The sequence below is a fragment of the Hylobates moloch genome, unplaced genomic scaffold, assembly GCF_009828535.3.
Source record: "Hylobates moloch isolate HMO894 unplaced genomic scaffold, HMol_V3 SCAFFOLD_17, whole genome shotgun sequence".
Taxonomy (NCBI): domain Eukaryota; kingdom Metazoa; phylum Chordata; class Mammalia; order Primates; family Hylobatidae; genus Hylobates; species Hylobates moloch.
In genome coordinates, this window is record NW_026652292.1 from 71,857,067 (window position 1) to 71,884,969 (window position 27,903).

Consider the following 27,903-nt stretch of genomic DNA (forward strand, 5'->3'; position numbering starts at 1 on the left):
AAAGTCATAAATCAATACACGGAGGAAATACATTGGTTTTGTAAGAAGACAAAACATCTTGAGAGGGGAAGTCAGGGGGTCCATAGGTCATAGATGGGTTTGAAGGTTTTCTAATTTGCAATTGGTTCAAGAGGTAAACCTTTGTCTAAAAATTTGGGATAGGAAGAAAAGAATGTTAGCTCTGGCCTAGGGACTTCCTCCAGGCCCCTCAAGAAGAAATTTAAAACAAAGAACTGTGATCAGAGTTCAGTCTTCATTTCCTTCTGATCTGAGGTCTACGTGCAGCAGACTCAGTTGGTAGCAGTTCAGGTTTTTAAAAAACAACTCAGGGACATATGTTAAGATGTGATCTTTGGTTTCTATAGGGAACCACACATCCCATGACTCCAACTTCTTGGCTATTGTTTTAAGCTACTATTACCTTCTTGCTTATCAAGTTGCATTTACTTCTCAGGGGTAACTAGGTACTTGAAATTTCCCTTGAAAAAAACACAGATTTTCCTTCATTTCCATGCTTGGTGGGAGGTGGGTGCCTGGCAGGTACCCAAGAAGGGTTCCTGCTCCATCTCAGGGTGGTTGAGTCCTCTAGAGATAAAGTGGAGGGGTAGGAGATGCAGCAACCCAGAGGAGAAGATGTCCATGGCAAACCATTGCAAGGCAACAGGCAGTGGGGTAACATCAGAATTGCACATGGGCCAGCTGAAGCAGAAATATTTATAGTAGTAGATTATAAACAATGTATGGTAATAGTAGTAGCAGTAATAACACTGATAGAAATGCTAATAATTAAAGGAGCTGCAGTTCTTGATGTTATTTTTGCACTTTTTATAGTGCCAATGATCCTTCATGGTCAATCTTATTAAGTATATAAAAGCAAGTGTATTAGTTCCTTCTTGCATTGCTATAAAGAATTATCTGAGACTGGGTAATTTATGAAGAGAAGAGGTTTAAATGACTCATGGTTCTGCAGGCTGTACAGGAAGCATGGTTGGGGAGGCCTCAGGAAACTTACAGTCATGGCAGAAGGCGAAGGGGAAGCAGACACATCCTACATGGCTGGAGCAGGAGAAAGAGAGGCAGGGAGGGTCCAACACACTTTTAAACAAGTAGATCCTGGGAGAACTCTCTCACTGGACAGCACTTGATGGACAGTGCTAAACCATTAGAAACTGCCCCCATGATCCAATCATCTCCCAACAGGCCTCTCCTCCAACACTGGGGATTACAATTCGGCATGATATTTGGGAAGGGACACAAATCCAAATCATATCAGCAAGGGATACATATTTTTTTAATAGCAGGAAAACACAATTTATAACACTAGTATCTTGAGTAGGCAAAACACCCATAGATATCTACCCTGACAGATTGCTCTATCTACCTCTGAGGTAAAGTATTTAATACTATGAAGCAATGGTCTCAGCAGAACTTACTCTGAATATATTCAGATGAGGGTTCATACAGTTGGCTATATGATGTTTGGATGCCAAGAAAAATACCAAGACCTGGATAACAATGGATCAAACAGAAAAGGCAAGAATATGAAACCAGAGTGAAAAAATAAAGATTCTTTATACAGGAGGAAGAAGATGTGTTCATCAAATAAGAAGTTTAGGGGTATTCTGAGGATTAAAAAAGGGATGTGCAAACATGATAAGCAGTGAAAAACCAACAAGTCACAAGAAATCAAAAGGATTGGATAAGTATCAGAAAACAGAAAAAATGTCAAAACAGGAAGAAGACCGAAATCAAAGCACCCTCCTGCCTCAGTCAGGAAGCCACTGATATGCTTCCTGCAGTGACACAAAACACTCCTGAAATTCACTTGTAAGCCTGAGAAATTTATGACGAAGGGAAGTATTTAAAAATAGGAGTCCCCTGTGTCATGAGTGAATTTAGCCCAACTTCAGCCAACTTGACTAAGTTTATAGATCAAAACATCCTTCAGGATCATGCTAAGCAAAATAAGGCAGGTGCAAAAAAAAAAAAACAACAAAAAAAAAACACTATTATATGATCTCATTTATGTGGAACCTAAAAATGTGGACCTCATGGAAATAGGGAGTAGGAGAGTCTGGAGTGGTTAGGGCAGAAGGGAGATGAGATGTTAGCCAAAGGATATATAATTATAGATAAAAGGAATAAGTTCAAAAGATACATTGTACAGCATGTGACTATACTGAATGACAATATATTGTATTCTTTTAAATGCAAAGATAGTGGATGTTAAATGTTCTCACCACAAAAAAAATAACTATGTGAGATCACATATTTGTGAATTAGCTAGATTTAACTGTTTCCACAATGTACCTATATTTCAAAACATCATGTTTTTCCATATATATAGGTTTTTTTGTAAATTTAAACAAATTTCTAAATTAATATATATACAGGTATCTCTGTAAATTTAAACAAATTTTTTGAGGTTCACAGTATTTTTTATACCAGTGGCTCCCAAGCATGGGTTAGCATACAATTCACCTGGGAAATATGATAAGTTTCATATTCCCAGACAAAAAGTTCTGGAGTTAGAGCCCAGGACTCAGTATTTTCAACAAGTGGTCCAGATAATTTTTATGTAGCTAGCCAGAAAGATGCCTGAAGGACACAAGTAATTTGGGGAATCACTGTTCTGTAGAGCCCAAATGGTCTGCTTTTCTAGAAACACGAAATATGTTTCCTTGCTTGTTGACTTACCTGGAACATTGACATTTTCCTTTAACAAGTTTATTCATTAAATAAATGTTTGCTCAGTATGTACCATGAGTGAAAATGAAGAATAAGGCAAAACTCCTGACATCCTTCAAAGACCTGAAAGTGTAGGATGGGTGGTTCAGGCCTGGGCACTTGAACTGTAACACAAAATACAGTAAAACAAGTTCTATAAGGATGTACAGCAATAAAGAAAAGGGCTGTTGATTTTGGCTGCAGCCATCTGGGACGATTCTGTGAAAGAAAGAGCATTTGAAGTGAGGCTTCAAGGATGAGCAGGGTTTAAATAATGGATGAACAAAGGAAAAGTGCTTCATGAAGAAAAGCATAAGCAGATGCATGGAGACGTGAGAAGGTAGAGGGCAGATGTGGCTAATGACGGGTAGAACAGTGCTAGAATATCCAGGGTGCACCGTCTGAGACAGAGTATCAAAGTCCCCAAGCATACTGGAAGGATGTTGGGCTTTTGTGGATAGGCTATGGAGAGACATTAAAGATTTTTAAAGACAAAAGTAGACATAATTTAAGCCTTGTTATGGGAGGACGATTCTACTACAGTGTAAATCAGAAATTAAACAGGAAAAAGTCTAGAAATGGGGACACATTTAGCTAGCTATTATAATAATCCAAATAAGAAACAACGCGGCCCAAATTTGGAAAACAGCCCTGGGGTACAGAGGAGGGGGTGTCACAATACTGGTATCAGTTTTGCCACTTACTAAGTGTCTGTCCTTGGGCAACACTGAATCTCTCTGGGCCTCAATTTCTCCCTCGGTAAAATGAGATTAATAATGACCTGCCAGGTCTTCTTACCATGACTATTATGGAATATGTAATCATGGAAATCACAGGAAGTGCTTTGTAAGTGTAAGGCATTACTGGTATTAATGATCATGATGAAGTCTTTGCCAAAGGTGGGGAAGTCAGTAGCAGACAACTGTGAGACCAGCATTGCTGGGGGAGGCAAGGCAGACCTCGCCTTTTTCTAAAGCCCTTCCACCTTTAAGCTGTTTGAAGTTCTTATTAAGTCTCTTAACACGTAATTCAGACAAATCGTAAATCAACTGCCCAACTTTGTCTTAAGTCATTTTGGACTTTATGCTTGTCTTCTATAATACGTGCTTCTTAACCCACGTTTACCCATAGGCACACATTTCAATAGCTGGGTATATTTAGAAGTAACAGAAACATCAGAGAGATAGCAACATCTTCCCTGAAGCTTAGTGTCTATAGGCAAATGAGTGAATGGTACAGATTTCCTGATTAAGCAAACAGGTCATCTCCCCTGACAGGAGAAAAGGAGGTAGTACAAAATGTAAATCCTTGGGGACAAGACTTGGGCTATTGTGCTGAATGTGTATTTTAGTCTTTTCTGGAAGGCAAAGGTGACTGCAGAAGGTGACACTATTCAGCCTTTTAAGTGATGTATCCAGCTTCAGCATGAGACCGTAAGAGGCCTTAAGCAGGAACTTCTATCAAGATCATCTTTTCTCCCTCATCTGTTTCCAAGAGCCCTGCTAAACACCTCTCCCAAGATCCAGTGCTGATTATCCATTTTTTTTGCACATGAAAATTGCAGAAACTTCAGGTTCTGAAACCCAAAATTGTGATTTTTTTGGCCCCAAATCTGCTGCTCCTCCTTTGTCAGCTCTTTAAAAAAACCCACCTACAGCCTATTTTCTCAGGTCAAAGTCAAGCTGTACTCCTCCTCATTCTTATTCCCAAAGCCCCCTGGCCATCGGACCCTGTCAGTTCCCAAGACTGATCCCAAAGGCCACATGGATGTCTGCAGCAGGGGCTCGGCCAGGACCAAGGGTCTGACTTTGTCCCATTACTCTTTTTCTGCCATACAACAGAATCCCTTGACTAATGTCAGTGTGAAGACAAAGGTCAAGAAAGAACAATGGGACTCCAACTAGCCCTGAATCAAGTCATGATACTAAAAACTGCAAATGCAAAGTAGCTAGCTAGGCAATGGCCTACTGACTTATGGAGAGACCAGAAAACCAGGATATTAATTAGGATCATTTTGTTCCTTAATAATGAGATTCAATTGACTTATAACCAGTTATAAGCTCACTGTCTTTCGCTCTGCATTGTTAATTGCACTTATTCATTTTTACAGTTGCTAAATTACAAGATATGCCATAGTTGCGAAAGAAAAGAAAGGATTTATGTGTGTTCTATGCTAGGCTGTGCAGGAGAAAGTGAAATTTAAAGTGTTAAAAATGTTCATAAGAAAGTCAATGTGATTCTCTCCAACTCACAGTTCCCGGAGCAGGGAGAAAGCCAGGGCAGCCTCTCCACTCTGCAGCTATTACCATCGAGATTCAATTTGCTGCACAGGTCTCCTGAAGTAGTTTATTATTCTGGGATTGAGCCAAAATTTGTTTCACAACAACCTGCCAAGAGTCCCAAGCCTTCTTAGCTACCTGAACTATATTATGAGAGAACTGTCTTCAAAGACCAAAACGATCACTGCCATCATCATCATAATTATTTCTCTCCACATGAGAAAAGTTACTTAATGACCTCGAGCCTCCATTTTCTAGTTTGTGGCATATGAATTTGCTTCTACCTACAAAACACAAAGCCTCCCACACAGAAAGTACTTGATTCATGTTAGCTGCTAGTGGCATTTATCATAATAGGATGTCAAGCCAAAAATTGCCCAAATTCAAGTCTTCTACCTGACTTAAGGACCTCCCATTATAGCCCAGTTTCTGTCTTCCAGGCAAGCGTCTTCTATTTGGCTTAGAAAAGAAGATTAAAACAACCAAGGATCTTACTCTTCAGACACAATTCTCCTCACTACATACTGGAAAGCCTTGCCTTTTCAGCCCCAGGAGAGCATAGATGACTTCTCTGGTAATTGTAGTGTTATACACATATATACACAGCATTCATACACATAGACAGTAACATCAGGGACAAGTTGTCTTAGCAGCTCAGCTAAATCTCCTTTGTGAAAGGCTCTGAATTTTTGCTTTAGAAGAAATAGCAGATCAGATATTTCAGCTAAAGGGTGAGGCCCCAAGGATCATCCACAATTAAAAATAGATGCTTGCTGTGCTGCCTTCAAAAGAAAATAGGCTTTTTAAAAATAGAAAAACAGAAAAAGAGAGAGAAGGAAGGTAGGAAGGAAGGAAGGAAGGAAGGAAGGAAGGAAGGAAGGAAGGAAGGGAGGAAGGAAGGGAGGGAGGGAGGAAGGGAGGAAGGAAGGAAAAGGGGAAGAGAGGAAGGAAGGAAGGGAAATTTTTCTGGATGGGGGAACTTTGTTTTGTTGAATTGCTCATTCTTGGCTCTGGAAATCTGGAAACACAATATGAGAAGGCTCTGCTTAATAAAGAATTGAAGAATTTGCAGTTTTCCCAAAGAAAACCCAGGAAGGAGAGGGATTGAGGCTTTGCTCTAGATGGAGAAGAGAGAGAAGGGAAGCCCACAGGCAACGGGCATTCAGTGAATGACACCTCCTCTAACATTTAGATTCAAACTAGTAGAGTCACTGCTTCCATCTGCCTGCAACTTGCTACAGAGTGGGTAAAAATGTAGGCCTAAGGAGCTAAACGGAATCTACAAAATTTTAACAGTGAGGTTACATTCAAGTAAGTTTTTAGTGAGATCTTTTCATAGCTTAAGTGGCAATGTATAAGCTAACACTACAGTCATTCATCCAGTCCAAGATGCATGTTTTTCACATTTTGATGTCTCTACAGTTCAGATTCACCTTGCAACTGATAATGAGTTAATATTAATTGGTAATGCCTTATTTTTATTTTCTTTCTTGGAGGCAAGGAGAAGAATGTTATGTCTTATATATGGCCTCTCAGAATCTATGAATATGGCAGCTCTGTATTAGTCCATTTTCACACTGCTATAAAGAAATACCCGAGACTGAGTAATTTATAAAGGAAAGAGGTTTAATTGACTCACAGGCTGCAAACTTTCTACATTTTTATGTTCTGCTTCCCTTTTAAACGTAAGTTCCAATTTCAGATCATCTTTCTCAAGTTCAAAGTTCCACAGATCTCTAGGGCGGGGGCAAAATGGCACCAGTCTGCTAAAACATAGCAAGAGTGACCTATGCTCCAGTTCCCAAGAAGTTTTTCATCTCCATCTGAGACCCCCTCAGCCTGGACTTCATTGTCCACATCACTGTCAGCATTTTGATCAAAACCATTCAACAAGTCTCCAGGAAGTTCCAAACTTTCCCACATCTTCTGCCTTCTTCTGAGCCCTGCAAACTGTTCTAACCTCTGCTCATTAACCAGTTCCAAAGTTGCTTCCACATTTTCAGGTTATCTTTATAGCAGTGCCCCTCTCCCGGTATAAATTCACTGTATTAGTCCATTTTCACATCACAATAATGAAATACCTGAGACTAGGTAATTTATAAAGGAAAGAGGTTTAATTAACTCACAATTCCGCATGGCTGGGGAAGCCTCGGGAAACTTACAATCATGGCGGAAGGAGAAACAGGCACCTTCTTCACAAGGTGGCAGGAGAGAGAAGAGCGAAGCAGGAACTTCCAAACACACAAAACCATCAGCTCTTGTAAGAGCTCACACCATCATGAGAAGAGCATGGGAGAAACCGCCCCTATAATCCAGTCGCCTACCTCCCTCAACAGGTGGGGATTACAATTTGAGGTAAGATTTGGGTGGAGTCACAGAGCCAAAGCATAACATACTCCAACAGATGTGCCAATGACTTTCACGCTTCAGACTATGTTTCACAAATACTGGAACTGTCACAGTCCTCAGGTTGAAATATCAGACTACAAGCCAGCAAAAACAGACTCAGGTTTTTTTTTTAATCGGTATCTCTGAGAGTTCAGAAAGTCCTTATCTAACCTCCGACATGTGGTAGTGCACAGAGAAGAGTCCAATTTAATTTTCCAGATACCTTTTTCATAAGCTAATGACCCAGCTAACCATGTGCTTTGATTAACTCACTGGGTCATAAATATCTTGAATCCTTCTACCCTCATCACCACAGAGAAGGCAATTCAGAGCACTCCACCCCTGTAAACAAATTTTTTTTAAAGAAAATATATTTATTTGGGAATAAAGCAATTCAATGGGAATACATATGCCACACTAAAGCATGTGTGTTTTTAGGGAGATAAAGGAAGATAAAGGTTTTTAAAGAAAAAAAAATGCAGCATACATAATTGTTTTGAAATAATTATCCATGGCTACAGAGAGAAATAACAAGGTTGATGCCAGTCCAGGGTTGGACAGGCAGTTATTGGGCAGATGTCCTTGTAGAAGTAGTTTTTATGTAAGGCTGTGATGGTCTGTGATTAAGGTTGTGATTTTTGCAGTCTTTTTTAAATTCCAACTGTTACTTTAGATTCAGAGGGTACATGTACAGGTTTGTTACATGAATAAATTACATGTCACGGGGGTCTGTTATACAGATTATTTCATTATCCAGATAATAAGCATAGAACCTAATAGTTAGTTTTTTGATCCTCACCTTCCTCCCATTTTCCACCTTCAAGTAAGCCGCAGTATCTACTGTTCCCCTCTTTGTGTCTATGTGTACTCAATGTTTAGCTCCCACTTACAAGCAAGGACATGTGATATTTGGTTTTCTGTTTCTGCATTAATTCTCTTAGGATAATGGCCTCCAGCTTCATCCATATTGCTGCAAAAAAATGTGATTTTAATCTTTTTTATGGCTGTGTAATATTTTCAGTCCAATTAGATTATTTCCTCTCTGCAAGACTCATTGACCATTTTTAACATTCAGTTGAGTCTGGGAAACTTGAATAATTTTTATTCCACATTTTTCTTCTCGTAAAAAAGACTTGGACTTTCTAATTCCATCTTAGCCTAGTGGATAGAGTAGATACTCCGGGAATAAAAAGTGCCAGACAAGGGTCTTTAGTAGAATAAGGAGCATGGCACAGCGAGAACCTTCTTCAAAGATGCTACAAATCTTCAGTAAAAACTCCCATGTGCACTCCCGCACACACAAACACACACACTTAACATATTTGGATTTCTTGTTAAAGATTATTATTTCATAGCTAGATAATAATGGAACAAAACAGTCAGTGTGTGTGGTGGAGAGAACTGATTGCATCTGCAATGCATGAGCATTAACCAGAGTCATTCGTGTACAAAGGTTGAAAACGATGTGACAAACAGGCAAACGAGGTTACGTGCATTTTCACTGGATCTTGTTGTTTGGGCCCCTGAGACAAGCTGGCAATCGCTAAATCTCAGCGATCACTCAATGTATGCCAGGTATTCGCACACAATATCACTAACACCCATGACAGTCCTTCAAGGGAAGTTCTGTTATCTGAGAGATTATGCGACACACCTAAGGTCACAGGATCAGCAAATACAAGGGCTGAGATTTAAACCCAGAACTGTCTACTGCCGAAGCTTTTGCTCTCTTCCTTGTGCCATGTTGCTTCTCACTTTGGGCTTGGTCTCCACTTCCCAGTCCTTGAACGAGTTCTCCAGGTCTGCCCCATTAGCACTGCATCTCGGAACGAAGCTGCAGCTGCGCTGCCAATCTCCCGGTGGTGAGTAACCTTCCTGCTTTGCATCTAACCTTGTGTTCTCCATTGAGTGCTGACAGGTAGCAGTAGTCCTTCCTTTCTGAAAATGTCACTGAGCCATCTTCACAGAGAAAAGGCAGTGCTGACATTCTACTTTTCCTGTGACTCCCTGGAGAACGTTTAATCCCCATGACCTTGCGGCTATTTAAAAAGAGCCAATCCTCAGACCTTGTCAGTCAGTGATAGCCAGCATTTTGTTTAATGGGCCCGAGGGTGGGCTTGGTTTGCAGTGGGGAAGGGTAACATCTGGCTGGAGTTTAAAAGGCAAATGGGGTTTCTCAGTGATTATTAGTCATCAACAGTACTCAAATGCATGTTTTCCCTGTGTTTCTGTTTATAATCAAAAACAAATCCCAAACACAGATATTTACAATCTACATTGTTTTTATGATGACCTAGCAAGATGCCTCTTTCTGACTGACTTGGAAGATACCCCATACCCTTGTTTGAATTTTCTGACACCAACAATTGAGTATTAAAGTATTATTTAGAATTATTGAAGCATAACATCTATGGACATTAATAGTTACCAGTCACTAAGCCAATGCTGACTTTGGTGATTTATTTATATCACCCAATTGTATCCTTCTAATAACTCTCCATATATAAAATTATCTCCATTTCACAGATGAAAAAATTAAAACTAAGTCAGAGACTCAGGACTTGGGCTGTTCTAAGAACTGTTTGTCATCCATCTATCATGAGATTAGCGTAGAAATTGAGAGTGTTTAAAAATTTTTATAGGCATTTGACCCTGCCATGACAACCAAACAATATTAGATTTTTCTAATATTGTTTTTACTGTTTCTAAAATTTGTTTTTACTGTATTTTACAAAAGTTTCAATCCACAATGGTTTGGAATTAGAAAACGATTTTCCCTTTATCAAAGATGGTTTTAGAAGCACTGTTCCAATAAAACCCTCCCTCTGGAATAATAGTCCAATGTGTGGTGAAAAATAATTCAAATGATTCTAACTTGCCATTTAATGATTAGCTGTTCTTCACCCAAGTGGCTTGGCTTCTGGAGTGGCTGGTGGAGCCCAGACATCTATATTATTTAAAGCTCTACCGGAGATGTAAGCCCCATGAAGGTAGTGTTTGGGGTCTGTCTTGTTCACTGACGCATCCTGAGTCGAACAGTGTCTGGTTCTAGGTAGGTGCTTAATAAACATTATTAAGCGCATGAACAAATGAATAGCTCCTGATGGACAGACATGCTTGAGAAACACTATTTTTCACATTCCTATCTACACTCAAGATTTTACCTATTACAGCAGGCTGAAGATCCCCAGGATCTTACATCCTAGCAGGTAAGAAAAACAATTAACCAACAGAATGATTAAGGTCACAGAGATGCTAAGGAAGAATTGAAGCCGGATGTAATAAGCAAAATAACACCTCCATCCCTAAAGACATCCATGTCTTCATACCTAGAACATCTGAATATGTCAGGTTATGCAGCAAAGGAGAAATAAGGTTGAAGCTGGAATTAAGGTTGCTAATCAGCTGACCCTAAGATAGAGAGATTATTCTGGGTTGGCTGGGTGGGCCCAGGATAGTCACAAGTGTGCTTAAAAGTGAAGGAAGGAGGCAGAAGAGGAGAGTCCAAGGACAAAGTGACTACAGAGGAATGGTCGGAGATACAATTTTGCTGGCTTAGAAGGTGGAGGAAGGGGCCATGAGCCAAGGATACAGGCAACCTCTGGAAGCTGGGAAGGGCAAGGAAATGAAATGTCCTTTATGAAAAGTAATGCAGCCCTGTAACACCTTGATTTTAGCCCAGTGAAACATATGTTGGATTTCTAACATACAGAACTGAAGACAATAAGTGTGTGTGTGTGTGCGCGCGTTTCCTGAGTCAGGATCTTGTTTTGTCACCTAGGCTGGAATGCATTGGCACAATCTGGCTCATTGCAGCCTCAAAATTCCGGGCTCCAGAGATCCTCCTGCCTCAGCTACTCTGGCTATTTTTTTTTTTAATTTTTTTTTCTTTATACATGGAGTCTCTCTATGTTGCGCAGGTTGGTCTTGAACTCCTGGCCTTAAACGAGGCTCCCACCTCAGCCTCCCATGTTGCTGGGATTACAGGCATGAGCCATCACATCCAGCTAAGTCTGTGTTGTTTTCAGCCACCATGTGTGTATCACTTTGTTATAGCAGTAATAGAAAACAAATGCACTGAGTGATGATATTGATTGTAAGCAGGGAAGGTCCCTTTAGAGGTCTCACAAAATGTAACGTGTAATGAAATGCTAAAAAGCAAGAACTAACCTTAAAAGAGCTGAGAGAAGATTCCAGCAGAAGAAAGAGCTGGTATTGGGTTCCAGAGGGAGGACACTCCTTGGCAAAGGAGACCCAAGTGGCTGAGCTGGTGGAGCAAGAAACAGAGAGAGAAAAGATGAGATGGAGCTGGAGAGGTTGGCAGAGGTCCTCTGCAGGACTGGGAGGTCATGGCAGGAGGACTGGAGTTTATTTTAAGAGCAATAGATGGCTATATAATAGAGCAGGGGGGTGATAGGTTGTTTTTCACTTTCTTAATGATATCCTTAGAGGCACACAATTTTTAATTTTGATAAAGTAAAACTTAAAAATCTTATCTTTCATCACTTGCAGTTTTAGTGTCATATCTAAGAAATCATTGCTAAACCCTAGATCACACTGCTTTACTCTGGCATTTCCTTCTATGAGTTCAACAGTTTTAGCCCTTACATTTAGGTCTATGATCTACCTTGAGTTAATGTTTGTGTATGGCATGAGGCAGGGATCCAATTTCATTCTTTTGCATGTGGATATGCAGTTGTCCCAGCACCATTTGTTGAAGGGATAAGAAACATTTTATTGCAATAAAGACAGACTCAGTAATGCTATACTGAGCCATGTTGATGCCCAAGGCAAAAGAAAAAAATCAGTAACATAGTGTTTTGTAAATATTAAAGATATAAATTCTTTCTAATTTGGTCTTGCAGTCTCTCTCTGGAGAGTGGCTATAAACTCTAGCCCTGCCCTGATGACAGGGCTCTAGGGAAGGCAGTTTCGGGATGTTTACAGCATGCCTTTCAAGGGATACTTCTTTATCCTGGTAGACTGCCTAATGCCTAAGCGTCTGGCCATGGCCAGGTGTTCCCCATACAGAAAACTTGCTTTTATTCACAGATGTCCCTGTGGCTCTTGTCTAAGCTGTGTTCAGTGTATTCCTACCAAGATAGCCACTCCATAGGAGAGCCCTGACCAGGAAAGAAGTTAGGCTCATGTTTGTCTGTCAGGGAAGACACAGGAGGAGGCAGCACAACACAGAGCATGAAATAGCAGACTTACAGATTCCAGAGAGCAGGGGGCAGTATGCCTCCCAGGGTCACTGGAAAGGGGGAAGCCACTGAGGACACATGCATTCAGCAAGCAGGTGAGGAGCAAGAGAGAGAGAAGGGGACCTGTAAGCCAAATTCTTTATTGGGGTCCTGGGAGTTACTCAAGCAGGTTTCCTGTGGGGAGTTCTAACTGGTAGTACAAGCAGGCACTAGTTTCATGGGGGTCACACTGTGACTGAGAGGTGGCCACTGTGGCACACCTGCACAGTCCATGTGGGGTGTGGAGGTCAGTGGGGCTAATTAGGTCGGTTGTATCTGGCTGTCTCATGGAGAGGTAACTACCAGGAGTTATATAAGCCAGAGAGCTGAATTGACCACCTTAAGGAACTAGGAGGAGTTGTAAAACTGGATACTGTGTCAAGGGTGACTGAGCCTGCTTCTGGTGTGAGAAAGTTAAAGTTATATTCAAAATGGATACTGAAGCAACATGATATTATAAGAATTCACTCAATACTATTTATCTTATTTTTTCACTGTGGGTTTTTGCATTAATTTTGATTAGTTAAAATATTGCATTTAATATTACCTATCCTAGTGACTGAGACCTTGAAGCCCTTTTACATTTTGTGTCTAAAATAGGCCTTATTCACCTCACTCTAGTTAATGTCCTGCAAAGTCCTTAGCTCAGCTTACCATGCCTTCCACATCCTAACCCCTGCCTGCCCCTCCAGCCGCCTCTCACCCCCCATTCCTCAACTGTTATCACTAATAATACAGATTAGTTCATGTTTCCTTGCACACATCATGCTATGTCAAGTGTCTGTCATTTTGATCTTGCTCACCACTTGACTTGGAATTACTTATCTTTATTATTTTGCTCTTTCCCATCCTACAAGATCAGGTGTTAACTCCTCCAGAAAGCTTTCCTTGTGCCCCCGGGTGGGTTGGCGCTCCTCACCCAGTCTCCCACAGTGCCCTCCTCACCCATGGTGCTCCCATAATTATTATAGAATAATAACATAATAACATAGCATGTATTACCCTGTAAAATAATTATTTATTATTTGTCTTCTCTCCCTCTGGACTGTAGCTCCTTGTCCCTTATGTCAAACTGTATCTTATCCACTTGAACATTCTCACATCCTAGCACAGTGCCTAGAATATGACAGATGAGTAATAGATATTTGTTTAACAGTTCATCTAGCTAGAAGTACAGCAAGGAGAAGCCAATCCAACCTGCCTAAAGTGAACAAAGAAGGCTCCTTGTGGAACCTCCCTGGTAGGAGGACACAAGTTAAGCATCTGGCACAGAATGCTTCCCTGCTAAAAAGGTGAGACATCCCAGAGAGCAGAGGCTGTGCCTGAGGCAAGAGCTCCTTGTCTGGACTCCGAGGATGGAAGCAAAAATTTACAAGACCTCACTGGAGACTCAGCCCCATAGGCAGAAGGATAATTTAGAAATTTAATAACTGGAACTGGCCTACAAGTGAAGCAGAGAAGTGGCTACCTCCAAGGAGTGAAAGAGTGAGCAAAATTAAGGGAAAATTCCCATGGAGCTCACCTCATTTATTCATTCATTCATTCACTAGTCATCCCATAAACATTTATGGAGCATCTTTTGGGGGTACTGGGATAGGCCCTGGAATACAGGGATCAAAGATCATCCCCTTACCCAAAGAAATCCATGACCAAGTCAACTGCTGCAAACCCACTATGTGTGGGATGGGAAACCAAAAAATAAAGGTATTGACAACAAAGTCTAGCCTTCAATGGCTTTACTGGATTATTCTATTTGCCTATCCAAATCCATTCTCTATCTTTGTCCACCCTGCTATTCCCTGGGGAAGCTGAACCTGAACCACACTCTTGGGCTCCCTTGACCACTGACTACCAACTGCACATGGCCAGTGTTGTTTGTCAGCAGGAGATTGGAAGGAGAGAAGTGAGTGAGGGTGTGGCATTTATTACTATTGCCATGGGGTTTCCATGGGCCAGTTTTGTTGAAAGCCAGGAATCCTATGTTTCTTCCGCATAGCCCCCGCAGTCTTCTGGCTCTCTTTCCCCTCTCTCCACTCTTTCAGGCCTACAATAGCACCTAGATTTCATAGTCCTCTGGCATTGGACTATTCTTTGTGGTTTCCCTAAGCCCTGCTCCCAGCTTTGTAGTCCTTTATTAAATTCATCTCACATTATCCAAGTGTAAGTGTGCCATCTGTTTCTTGCTGGGACCTTGACTGACACAACAAGCTCCTAAGGGAGATATGACAAGAACGTCAATAAACAGGGGATGGAAGGAGGAATCCCCTTGGACATGTGAATGAATATATATGGCCACCCACTGGGAAAGGAGGCCATGAGAAAAAGTCAAAGCCAAACACCTTGGGATTGTTTGCCTTTATGCTGAGAAAGCTGGAACAGAGCAGGGGGCTGGTCGAAGGTACCCGAGAATCCATCCCTGAAGGATAGCAGATTTGGAGGGTAAGGAAAGATTTCTTTCTACCTGAGAAGTGCCTAGGAGAGAGTGACTCTGAGTTTTCTTGGAGTGGACAGCAATGAAGGCTTAATGAGCAGACCCCTCCAGGCTGGTCTCCTCTCCCCTTGCCACTGTGGGACCTCGAGGCAAAGGGAGGAGCAGGCCTGATGCACCTCAAGTGCTACGGAGAAAGGGAAACAAGACTGTTACCTGAGTTGCAGAATATGTCAAAAAATAAGAGGACAAAACCACACTCTGTCAAGTCACCTTAAAGACACGAAATAGGTTCTAGGCCTTTAAAAGTGCCTGCGGCTTAGCATAGCTAGAGGTTATCTAGATGTTTCCAGCCTGAGAAATTTCACCTGAGGAAAAAGGACACATCAGACTCTTCTAACAGCATTCGAGTCACACTACTCACATCCCTCTTTTCAGTTCCATCCTCCTCAAAACTCCTTAGAGGTATTATTTGGTTCCTCATGTGGTTTTCCTACATGGAAGAAGAACCACATGTATGCTGATCAGGTTTAAGGTACCTAACAAGTAGAATTCATGCTGACAATCAATACTTTTGGCATCTGCAGTCTCCTACAAGCATTGTTAGTGAGAGTCAGCCTCCCCAAGTCCAGGAAACTCAAACACTTTGAAAATCTAAACCCACAAAGCCAAGGTCAAACCCCTGGCTTGGGTGAAGTCATGAATATCAGTGCTGCCTGGAGGCTCCTTGGAAGCCCACCATCCACCAGCCCGGGACACACACAGACGCCCTGGTACTTTGATGAGCCCTGCTGCCCACTAAAGTGCGGAGTTGTTAGAACAGTCATTGTACCAGGTCTCTCTCATCTCTTTCTTGAACAATGGATTGCTCTTCCAAACTTTTTTTCTTTTTTTTCTTTGACTTTTAATTTTAATTTTAATTTTTTAGTTGACACAGATCTTATATATATTTATTGTGTGCAGCATGTTGTTTGAAATAAGCAGGCTTTCTGAAACGGCTAAATAGTGCTAATTAACATATGCATTACTTCACATACTTATCATTTTTGGGGGTGAGATACCTTGATCTGTTTTCAATTTCATAGCCTGGCATTGGCTCATTGTTCTTCTTGACTGATTCTGCCTGTCACTATATCTACCACCTCTGTCAGATTAGAGTAATCCACAAATTTGATAAGCAGGCGTGATCTAAGTGACTGATAAATTGTTAAATATACAACCTGAGGATTCTTCAATCCCATCCTGGCTTCTCTCCTTTTAAAACTTTGGTCTGTCCTTTTCAGAACTGCAGGCACCATGACAGGTGTGGTCTACCCTGTGCATGGCAAAGCGTGCCTCTCACCTCGTTGAAATTCTCTGCTCCTGCAGGCTGAGATCAAAATAACTCCCTTACACATTATGGCTGATATTACTGAAGTGCTTCTGTCACTTGTATCCTGAAGATACTAAGTCACATCAGTGCATCTTGTTAGTTTTCTTTTGGACTCGGGCATAACATGTTCTGTTCCTGTTCAGTTTTGCCTCATTATGCTTAGACCGTTGCTGCAGCCTGTTAAGATCTATTAGGATCTTGTGTAGACCAGACACAACCTCTCATCACTCGACTTGTACCTAACTCTCTAGTACCATCCCATCCCCACTTCTGTCTCTATACTTTACTTCTAGCAATAGTAATTGCTTCAGGGCCTCCCCAATGTCTTCTAGACTGTGTGTAGGATACAATCTCTCCCACACAGAAAAAGTCTCAGACTAACACAAAGATCCACATCTCAGACTCTGACCCATTCCACTCCATGCAACAGAAGGTAAAATGATATGGGAGATCTCTGAGTCATGTGACCAGGAGGCTGGGGTCTAGTCCTGCCTTCATCCTTAAAAGGCTCTTGTCTGTCCTGTGAGCAGGCATAGGGTACAGCAGTCTGAGGATACACCAGGGTCTTTCTGCCCCTCTCTAGCTGGAGCAGAGGCTGCTCTTGCTTCCCAATATCCATTCTCTCATTCTCTTCTGCTCCTAAGAACAGACCCCAGTATTTAGAACAGCACATATAAACCCCTGAAATGATGGCATTGCCAGCTGCTTTATAGCCAGGAGTGGTCATGAGATAAAGTTTTGGCCAATGAAGTGAGAAAAGCCATGTGTGACTGACTTTCAGGAAGGTCTTAAAGGGGAGGGAATAAATGATCTTTGTCCTCATCCACTTGCCTGCTGTCTGCCTGGAATGTGAATGTGATGACAGGCTTTCCAGCAGACATCGTAGGACCATGCAGTAAACTTAAAGTTAGAAACTGGTCCGATGATTCGAAGGAGAAAGATTGAAGCATGGTCTCGGAAACACCATACCAAGCCTAGACTGCCTTTACTCCAACTTCTTTTATGGGAGAAGGGAAGTAAGCTTTTACACATTTAACACACCTTTCAGGAGTCACTTTCTTCTATATTCAGTGATGTTATCCCTACCTGCTTAACTCTGGAAAAGCCTCCTATTCTCTAACCCTATTTATCCAACTGCAAAATGAAACTAACAATATAATATGAAGGGGGAAAAGATCATATGTCAAGCATTGACAAGACATTAGGAATATGAAGGCAAAAAGAAAAAAGCAATTCGGTCTGCAGATTTTATGTGATAATCACCTCTCATTGCTCACTCACTATTTCTTTCTTTCTTTCAACAAGCATTTATAAAGCCTCAACAGAGATGACAGTTCTGAAGGGACTAGGGTTGCCATATTTAGCAAGTAAAAATACAGGAACAACAAATCTTTTTTTTTAGCATAAGTATGCCCTGTGCAATAGTTTTATATTAAAAAGATAATTGTTGTTTATCTGAAATTCAAGTTTAACTGGTTGTCCTGTATTTTATCTAATGAACCTACCTGGGGCTACCGTGGTGAATAACACCGGAAAGAGCCCGTTCAGCAAGGAGCTGTCTTCCAGCGGAGGGGATGGTGCACAAACCATGAAGCTCAATATCAGAATTGAATGTAGGGATAAGTGGCATGAAGGAAATAAAGCCACTACAGTGTGACAGGAATGTGACTCTTCAAGGTTGTCAGGGAAGTCCCGTGAGGACGTAACATTTCCCCAGATGCCTGGACATTGAAATGGAACTAGCCAAGCCAGGGGAGGACCAGTCCAGCTTCAGGGGCCAACGAGAGCAAAGGCCCTCATGTGGGAACATGTTTGGAATGTTCTAGAATCCCAAGGCCAGTGGGGTTAACGTTAAATGGAGAGAGATGTGCTGGAGCCTGGTCATGTAAGGCCCGTAGGTGATTTTTTTTTTTAAAAAGGCCATGGATTCTATTTTAAGAGTAAGTAGCAGCCATCACAGGGTTAAGAAGGGAAGAATATCGTCTAATTTATTTATTATTGTTTATTTCTTAAAGAAAGTCTTGATTGCTTGGTGGGGATGAGACAGGGTTGGAGAGGTGAAGGCAGCTTCAGGAGAATGAGTAAGGGGGCTTTTCAACAGCACAGCTGAACTGACAGAGGCCTCAGCTAGAGAGCTGCAGAAGACCTGGTGAGAAGGATCCCATGAGCTATGCATTTGGGAGTAGGGCAGACAGGACCGGTGAAGAGATTCACTGTGGAGGCTGCAGGAGAGAAGCAAATCAAATATGATGTGCAGGGCTGTGTCCTGAGTAACTGAGTAAAAGGTTCTCATTTACTGAGATGGAGACACTATTCCTAGGGCAGGTTTGTGGGCAGCATGGGGCAGAATATTAAGGAGCTTGTCTTGGCCAGATTCCTTAGATTAGATAGTCAAATGGAGATGTTAACAATTAAAAGTTGCTTTTATTATCCCTAATTTACAGAAGAGGAAACTGAGGTCCAGCAGGTTAGAAAAGCAGGACTCATAACAAAACCTGTCCAGACCCAGTTTGCTTCCCCAAACCACACTATTATAAACCTCCCTGCTGCAGACGCGAAACAAGCACCAAATGAGATCATAGACTTTTAAATTATAATGATTATTAATGTAGGACGGTGTCTGGAGACAGGCAGGGCATGGAAGCTACAGGATCTAGGGAGCAGGTAAAATGTGCTCAGCTCTGCCTTGGAGCTGAGTCCTCCACACGCCAGGTCAGTTACATTTCCCCAGACGAGCTGTTCCACAGCCAGACTTCACGCCATCCCCTCTGAATCATTTAAATTCCCTTTGCTAAATAATTTACCTCCGTGTAGACAAAAGGGGTCCACAGGCTCCCCAAACATTGTGGGACTGGTGCATAATTTACAGAGCATTGCTCAGCCGCCCCGTGCAGGGAGAACAACAGGGCTTGGACATCTGCCAGAGTCGAGGAGGGCACCAACTGGAAAGGAGGCAAAACACAGCTCCATCAAAGAGAGGCAAAGGCGCCTACTGACACCTGGATCCTTAAGGCCAAAAGCAAGGCAGGAAAATGTGAGGGTCAAACTGCCTCTGGGCACAGTTTGAAGCCAGTGAGGGAGAAGCATGTAGCTAGCATGTGTGCTGGAAGTCTGAGGAAAATATCATCAATGCTACACTCTTCCTGATTACCAATATCCTGAGACCTAATTAATTGTGTCCTTTAAAAAAGCAGCATTGCCTCTGGTAAGAAGCATGTTGAGCAAATACCTAAGCATTTTAACACAGGCAAGAACGATGTGGAATTCAGCCAGGAAGGGCAATTTTCTGTGCCTGGAATGCCTTCCTCCACATCCCTTATGCACTTGACAAATTCCTGCTCCTTTTTCCAGAGCTGTCCTCAAGGGTTACCTCCTCCAGGAAGCCTGCCTCACTCCCAGAGGCAGACCAAGGCTTCCTTCTCATCGTGAACTATGTTTTAGCTCTCATTTCATTGTATAATAAATGTTGTTTTCCTCCCCTGGACTCAGGTCCTTGGTAACAGAGTTTCTTTAAATCTGTAGTCACAGTACATGATTCAGTGGTAGCACATTCTGTATTCATTGTAGAATGAAGGATGAAACAAACAAGACATGCACCATAACTTACAAGATATTTTCCCCAGCATTGCATGTAGTATTGTTGCTTTAAGCATAAAAATTCATATCCCAAGAGAATGGCAAAATGTGTATAAAATAAGCAAACATACCAGAAGTTACTCAGCATCTTCAAGAATCATTCTGCCCCTTGCTCCATGTCTTAGCCCATTTTCTGTTGCTGTAACAGAATACTACAGATTAGGTAATTTATAAAGAAAGGAATTTTATTCATCTCATAGTTCTGGAGGCTGGGAGTTTCAAGAGCATGATGCTGGCATCTGGTGAGAGCCTTCTTGCTGTGTCATAACATGGCACAGGGTATCACATGGCGAGAGGGCAAGAGCACACATGCCAGCTTAGGTCTCTCTCCCTCTGTCATGAAGCTGTTGTTCTCATAGCAGAGGCTCCACCCTGACAACCTTATCTAATCCTAATTACCTTGCAAAGACCCCATCTCCAACTGACATATGGATTTGGGAATTGAGTTTCCAACACAAGAAATTTGGGAAACATATTTAAACTATAGTGCTCCACTGGGACTAATACTTCCCATTTCTAACCACCTGTCAGCTTCAGCTCTTTGAGTTTGGCATCTAATTCATTTTATAATGCCTGACTCTTAATAGGGTGATTGGGTTCTTGAATCAGACAGGTATATTTTTATTGGAAGTTTCCAGCCTTGCCACTTAGAAGCTGTGTGGCCTCAGTTTAGTAAGTTAACCTCTCTGATCATCAGCTTCCTTACTTATAAAACAGGCACAGTAGAAGTATAGAGGTATTAATAATGCCTACCTCACTGTAATGTTGTGAATATTAAATGAGATTAGTGTATATAAATATCTTAGTGCAATGCCTAGAACTTAGTGATTGAATGAATGTTAGCTATTACTACTGTTTTCACTTTACTACAAGATGTATTGTCCATTCTGTCACTGCACCTGCTTTCTATATTCTCTACTAGTACACACACCTTCAGTTCAGCCCTGGACTTTCTGCCATGTATCCAATACCCCATGATCAGACCCAGAATACATTTGGCAATCACGGGTTCTCTTCTTGTGATTATAACAAATTTCCTCTTCCTGGATGCTTCTCAAGATCAAGAGTAAAGATCTGAGTTATCTTAAGCTATGTTTGGGTTGTCAGTCTGTGCTGCTTTGAATACAACTCCTCCAAAAGACTGCCTTATATAAAGCCTCAGCTTATATTAGGGTTACTTGTGTTTGAGCCTAAAGATACAATGGCAGTTAGAATTTAAATGGCATTTACTATGTGCTTGGTACTTTTTAAAAGTCATTTATATTTAGTACTCAAAACCTAAGAGGTACCAGTATATCTTCATTTTGCTTATGAGAAATTGAGGCACAGAGGGGTATCATAGGAGGGTGGGGTGTGTCACACTATGCTCAGGAGGGCTTGCTAGTCAGAGCTGTAAACTAAGTTTACATCCTTGGGAGAAGAAAAACTTTGTCACTTCTAAAGGGTCTGATTTTTCCCAGTTTTAGACATCAAGGAAGAGGCACGTTCTATTATAGAAAATCAAGCCTTGTAAGGCAAGGATTAGATGGGCAGGACCAAGGAATGGTCATCATTCTCTGAGCCCACTCTCTTAAGATTTTAATGCATCTGAACATACTGAAAAGAAGGTGGGAGAAAACTGGCCCTTGACTCAAGATAGCTTTTAGACATAGAGCAAGGTAGGGAGATAGGTTGTAGGGAAATTGAGACTACTGTTAGGTAGCAGGTATCCCATACAATAAAATATCAAGTGGTACCCTCTAGAGTTAATTCGCTTCTGTTATCTGGGAGCCCTGTTAATCATTCTTTCATGCCTTGGTTTTACCAGGGGGAATAAAGGAGTGGATCTAGGTTCACCTTGGACATTAGTGTGAAAATAAGATCTGCAGTCTCTGAAACCAGCTTTGTCGGATGCAAAGAGAAAGTGTGTCTCAGGGATAAGAAAGAACTCCCTCCTAACCATGGGGAGCTTCTCCATCTATTGCTAGCCAAGGTGGATGAAGATTTGATTTCATTAAATCACCCGGCACATTTCTTTACCTGCCCATACGTGAGTGAGTCCATAGGAGAGTGAAAATGGAGGCCATTTCCAGCCAAACCTGGAGGCTTCCGTGGGTCAGACAACTGAGGCCCCAAGAGAAGAAAAATAAATAAGTTAAACTCCCTTCATCTGGAAAGTAAACATCAAATGGCATGTGATAGTGTGCACTGCATAAGTGAATAAAGGAGGTTTAATTCTTTAATTATTGCCTCTAGTTTCCCCATGGTAACAAAGGGCAAGTTGATGAAGAGAGATAATCAGGGCATAAAATATTGTGTCTCCTTGGTTTATTTAACTTAAATAATAAAAATATTTCTCCTTAAGTTCCCAGTCTTGCTTTAAAAAAATGAGACAGTATTTTTATCTAAACTCATTTCAAAACAGATCCATAAAGATTTACTGAGCACCTACCATGACACTGGGTTCAATATGATGGTCTCTGCTCAGAAAGCACAATTCTGACTTCCCCTTGACACTCCCCACAACTCACATTCACACACTTTTAAGAAATTTCAGGCCAGGCATGGTGGCTTACACCTGTAATCCCAGCACTTTGAGAGGCCGAGGTGGGTGCATCACCTGAGGTCAGGAGTTCAAGATCAGCCTGGCCAGCATGGTGAAACCCTGTCTCTACTAAAAATACAAAAATTAGGAGGGCATGGTGGTGCATGCCTGTAATCCCAGCTACTCAGGAGGATGGAGCAGGAGAATTGCTTGAATCCAGGAGGCAGAGGTTGCAGTGAGCTGAGATCACGCCACTGCACTTCAGCCTTTCAGTCTGGGTGACAGAGCGAGACTCAGTCTCAAAAAAAAAGGAAAGAAATTTTAGATATCAAGTGGATTCTTAGAAGATATTTTCAATTACAACATTCACCATCAAGAGTCTATGACTTCACTAATATTCACCTATATTCCTTTGAAAGATTGTGTCTAGCAATCTTTTGTGTTCACGTTAAGCAAACTATATTTATTAAGAAATACTTTGTTTCCTCATTTTGTATTTAAAATTTCCAATAGGAATTTCTTTCAAGAAATAACCCATGTGCTTTTACTGAGTTAATAGACTTCCAGCCAAAGTGTCTCCGTTCACTCAATAATCATGAATACAGTAAATACCTGCTATGACCCAGGCATTGTTTGCCATACTTGGGATACAACAGTGAACAAAATGTTTTAAAAATTCCAGGTCTTCGTGCAGCATTAATTCTAGTTTAAACATAAAGTCAAAACAAAATTTACCAAGAAAAAGCAAATTACATTGTATATCATGTCATGATTAGTGCTACTGGAAAATGCAATGCAAGGTAAGAGAGGGAGTCATGAGATGTCAGGGGATAGTGGTGATGAATGTGGGGAAGGGAGGCTGTAATTTAAAAGAGTACTGAGCATAGGTGTATTAGTCCATTTTCACACAGCTGGTAAAGATGTACCCGAGACTGGGAAGAAAAAGAGGTTTAATTGGACTTACAGTTCCACATGGCTGGGGAGACCTCAGAATCATGGCAGGAGGCGAAAGGCACTTCTTACATGGTGGTGGCAAGAGAAAATGAGGAAGATACAAAAGCAGAAACCCCTGATAAAACTATCAGATCTCATGAGACTTATTCACTACCATGAGAACAGTATAGGGGAAATCATCCCCATGATTCAAATTATCTCCCACTGGGTCCCTCCCACAACACATGGGAATTAAGTGAGTACAAATCAAGATGAGATTTTGCTGGGGACACAGAGCCAAACCATATAATTCTGCCCCTGGCCTCTCCAGATCTCATGTCCTCACATTTCAAAACCAATTATGCCTTCCCAACAGTCCCTCAAATTCTTAACTCATTTCAGCATTAATCCAAAAGTTCACAGTCCAAAGTCTCATCTGAGACAAGGCAAGTCCCTTCCACCTATGAGCCTGTAAAATCAAAAGCAAGCTAGTTACTTCCTAGATACAATGGGGATACAGGATTTTTATAAATACAGCCATTCCAAATGGGAGAAACTGGCCAAAACCCAGTGGTTATAGGGCCCATTTGAGTCCAAAGTCCAGTGGGGCAGACAAATTGTAAAGCTCCAAAATGATCTCCTTTGACTCCAGGTCTTACATCCAGGTCATGCTGATGCAAGAGGTGGGTTCCCATGGTCTTGGGCAGCTCTGCCCCTGGGGCTTTGCAGGATACAGCCTCCCTCCCAGCTGCTTTCACAGGCTGGCATTGAGTGTCTGTGGCTTTTCCAGGCAAACGGTGCAAGTTGTCAGTGGATCTACAATTCTGGGGTCTGGAAGATGGTGGCCCTCTTCTCACAGCTCCCCTAGGTGGTGCCTGAGTAGGGACTCTGTGTGGGGGTTGTGACCCCACATTTCTCATCTGCACTGCCCTAGCAGATGTTCTCCACAAGGACCCTGCCCCTGCAGCAAACTCCTGCCTGGGCATCCAGGCATGTCCATACATCTTCTGAAATCTAGGAGGAGGTTCCCAAACCACACTTCTTGACTTCCGTGGACTTGCAGACTGAACACCATGTGGGAGCTGTCAAACCTTGGGGCTTGCATCCTTTGAAGCCATGGCCCGAGCTCCATGTTGACCCCTTTCAGCCACGGCTGAAGTGGGTGGGACAAAGGGCACCAAGTCCCTAGACTGCACACAGCATGGAGACCCTGGGCCAGCCCCCTGAAACCATTTTCTCATAGCCATCCTGGCCTGTCATGGGAGGGGCTACCGTGAAGACCTCTGACATGCCCTGGAGACATTGTTAGGGGATTAACATTTGGCTCCTCATTACTTACGCAAATTTGTGCAGCCGGCTTGAATTTCCTCTCAGAAAATCAGTTTTTCTTTTCTATCACATTGTCAGGCTGCAAATTTTCTAAACTTTTATGCTCTACTTCCCTTATAAAGCTGAATGCTTTTAATAGCACCCAAGTCACCTCTTGAATGCCTTGCTGTTTAGAAATTTCTTCCACCAGATACCCTAAATCATCTCTCTCAAGTTCAGATTTCCACAAATCTCTACATCAGGGGTAAAATACTGCCTGTCTTTTTGCTAAAACATAACAAGAGTCACCTTTGCTCCAGTTGCCAAGTGCCTAATCTCCATCTGAGACCACCTCAGCCTGGACCTTATTTTCCATATTGCTATCAGGCTTTTGGTCAAAGCCATTCAACAAGTCTCTAGAAAGTTACAAACTTTTCCACATTTTCCTGTGTTCTTCTGAGCCCTCCAAACTGTTCCAACCTCTGCCTGTTACCCAGTTCCAAAGTTGCTTCCACATTTTCAGGTATCTTTTCAGCAGCACCCCACTCCCGGTACCAATTTACTATATGAGTCTGTTTTCATGTTGCTGATAAAGACGTACCTGAGACTGGGAAGAAAAAAGAAGTTTAATTGGACTTGTAGTTCCACATGGCTGGGGAGGCCTCCGAATCATGGTGGGAGGCAAAAGGCACTTTTTACCTGGTGGTGGCAAGAGAAAATGAGGAAGATGCAAAAGCGGAAACCCCTGATAAAACCATCAGATCTCATAAGACTTATTCACTACCACAAGAACAGTATGGGGGAACTACTCCCATGATTCAAATTATCTCCAACTGGGTCCCTCCCACAACACATGGGAATTATGGGAGTACAATTCAAGATAAGATTTGGATGGGGACACAGAGCCAAACCATATCATTAGGATTCATGAGGTGCTAGTTAAAGGAGGTAAGAATCATTCATACAGTATCATTCTAAGCTGAGCATTCTAAGCAAAGGCTGGAAAACCAAAGCATGCCCACAGTATCTGAGAAACAGTCACTTAGTGCAGACTGGAAAAAATCCTAGGACAGTCTCAGATGATCCAGAAAGGTAGTGAGGATGAGGAAAAAAAAAAAAAAGATGGTGCAAGACCATGTAGGATGTTGGAAAGACACTGGCCTTTACCCCCAAGGAAAATGGAGAGCCTTGGATAATTTTAAACTAAGGAATGATAGAACAAAAATCATTTTTCCTAGCCTGTGTACTTTTATTTAGCCTACCCACAGGGTATCCAGCAGACTTCTTGGAATGATGAAAACACCTGGAGCAGCTTCCAGGACTCCCTCTGGGCTACAGGAAAAGTCCAGGCACCCAGTTTTGGTGCCAATATTCATTTTACAGAGGAGAAAATGGAAACAAAGAATGGGCAATCAACTGGCCTATGGCCATTGCTGAGTTATGTACAAGCCCAGGACTGGACACAGTGCTCTTTCTCCCCACATTGTGCCATTAACCAAAGCGATTATGCAAGAAGAAACCCATCTTGGGTGCATTAATTTCATGTTTTCAGCTGTCATTGGTTAGCCAGGCATCATGTTAAGTGCTTTATAAGCATTATCCCCAAGATGTAGGAAATGTTCTTCCTAACTCATAGATAAAGGACTGAGACCCACAGGGTTTACTGCACTTATTTGAGGCACACATCTAATACATGGAGGAACCAGGGTCCAATGCAGGCTTTCTGCCTGCCTACAGAGCCCACTCTTTGTTACTGTAGGGGAAGGTTTGTACCAGAACTGAACTGAATTTCATATTGGTTGCATTTCTGCATCCTGTCACTCAGCTGCCTTTTTATGACTCTCACTTTCAATATGTTGACACGAACTCACAAGTTCCAGAATAAAACTTTCCTAATGGGAAATTAATGTCATTACACAAAAGACTTGTTAAATGGGTCTCAATCAAGTATTTTTCTAACAGATAGGAAAAGATCATTTCCCAAGAATAGAGGCCTGTCCTGTAATGCCCAGGTCAGGGTAACCTCCTCTGAGAAGGTTTCTCTGCTCCTGTCATCAAGTGGGAAGAAATTACTTCTAATTCCAAGCCTTTACAGCTGTTCATGCGAAGTGATAACAATTGTCCTTTATCTAGTCCTTACTGTGGGCCAGGTATTTGACCTCCATAATCCCTTAACTTCTCAGCAACCCCTTGAGTCAGGTACAGTCGTTTTCTGTATCTTAAATGGAGATTCAAGTGAGTTCAGTAATTTGACCAAGATCACACAGCTATGGAGTGGCAAAGCTTCACTCTAAACAGCCTCAGAAATCATTCTTATTGCACTTATCACAGGAAACTTGAGTACAAGTCAGTTTCCAGAATGCCTTACTTATGAATAAGTTCCAGGAAGGCAGGGAGTTCCTGTCTTCTGGTTACACTGGATCCCCAGCACCTAGAATAATACTAGTCCCAAAGAGGATGCTCAGTGGATATTTTCTGATAGAATAAATGACCTTCCCTCTATGGCTCAAATTCTTAATCCATAAAACACTGATTCCATGTAAGAATTGAACTACATAACAAAGAAGAAAGTGTTTTATGAGCCACAAGTACCTACCTAATGATTATTCCAAATCTGAGATGCTATGATTTGACCTTTTGTTGCTGTAATGTCTGTGCCTAAGAACACATAAGTAAGATGGTGTTTGATGTAATATTGTGCCACTATGTATTCTCATGAACAAATAATCAGGAAGAGAGTTTTGTTTTGGTGATGATGTGAAAGGAATAAAACGATTAAATGGGAATAACTGTGCATTCCTCAAAGAGGACCTGTGTACTATATCCCATAGGACCTGGCACTTTAAAAAAAAGAAGAAGAAGAAGAAGAAAAAAAAGAGTGGTTACTTTCAAGAGTCTGAACTCTTTCCTCAAGTTCAGAATTTCAGACCTGCAGGTCTTTCTCCTTCAGTGCCCATATTGACTGGCAAAAACAACTATAAAAATCAATAGATACTACATGCTGGATGGAAAGAGACTGCAAAACAGAGGATTATCCTCCCTCAGGAAGAGATAAAGGGGAATTG

General features: G+C 41.7%; 1 long non-coding RNA gene across 1 annotated transcript in view; it reads right to left on the reverse strand.

The window, feature by feature from the left end:
* The window catches only part of LOC116456862 (uncharacterized), a 254,743-nt gene that overhangs the window by 81,967 nt on the left and 144,873 nt on the right, over positions 1 to 27,903 (reverse strand). Inside the window, exon 3 of the long non-coding RNA XR_004244829.1 lies at positions 20,145 to 20,212. This is a non-coding gene — a long non-coding RNA (uncharacterized LOC116456862). The remainder of the gene's footprint in view (positions 1 to 20,144; positions 20,213 to 27,903) is intronic.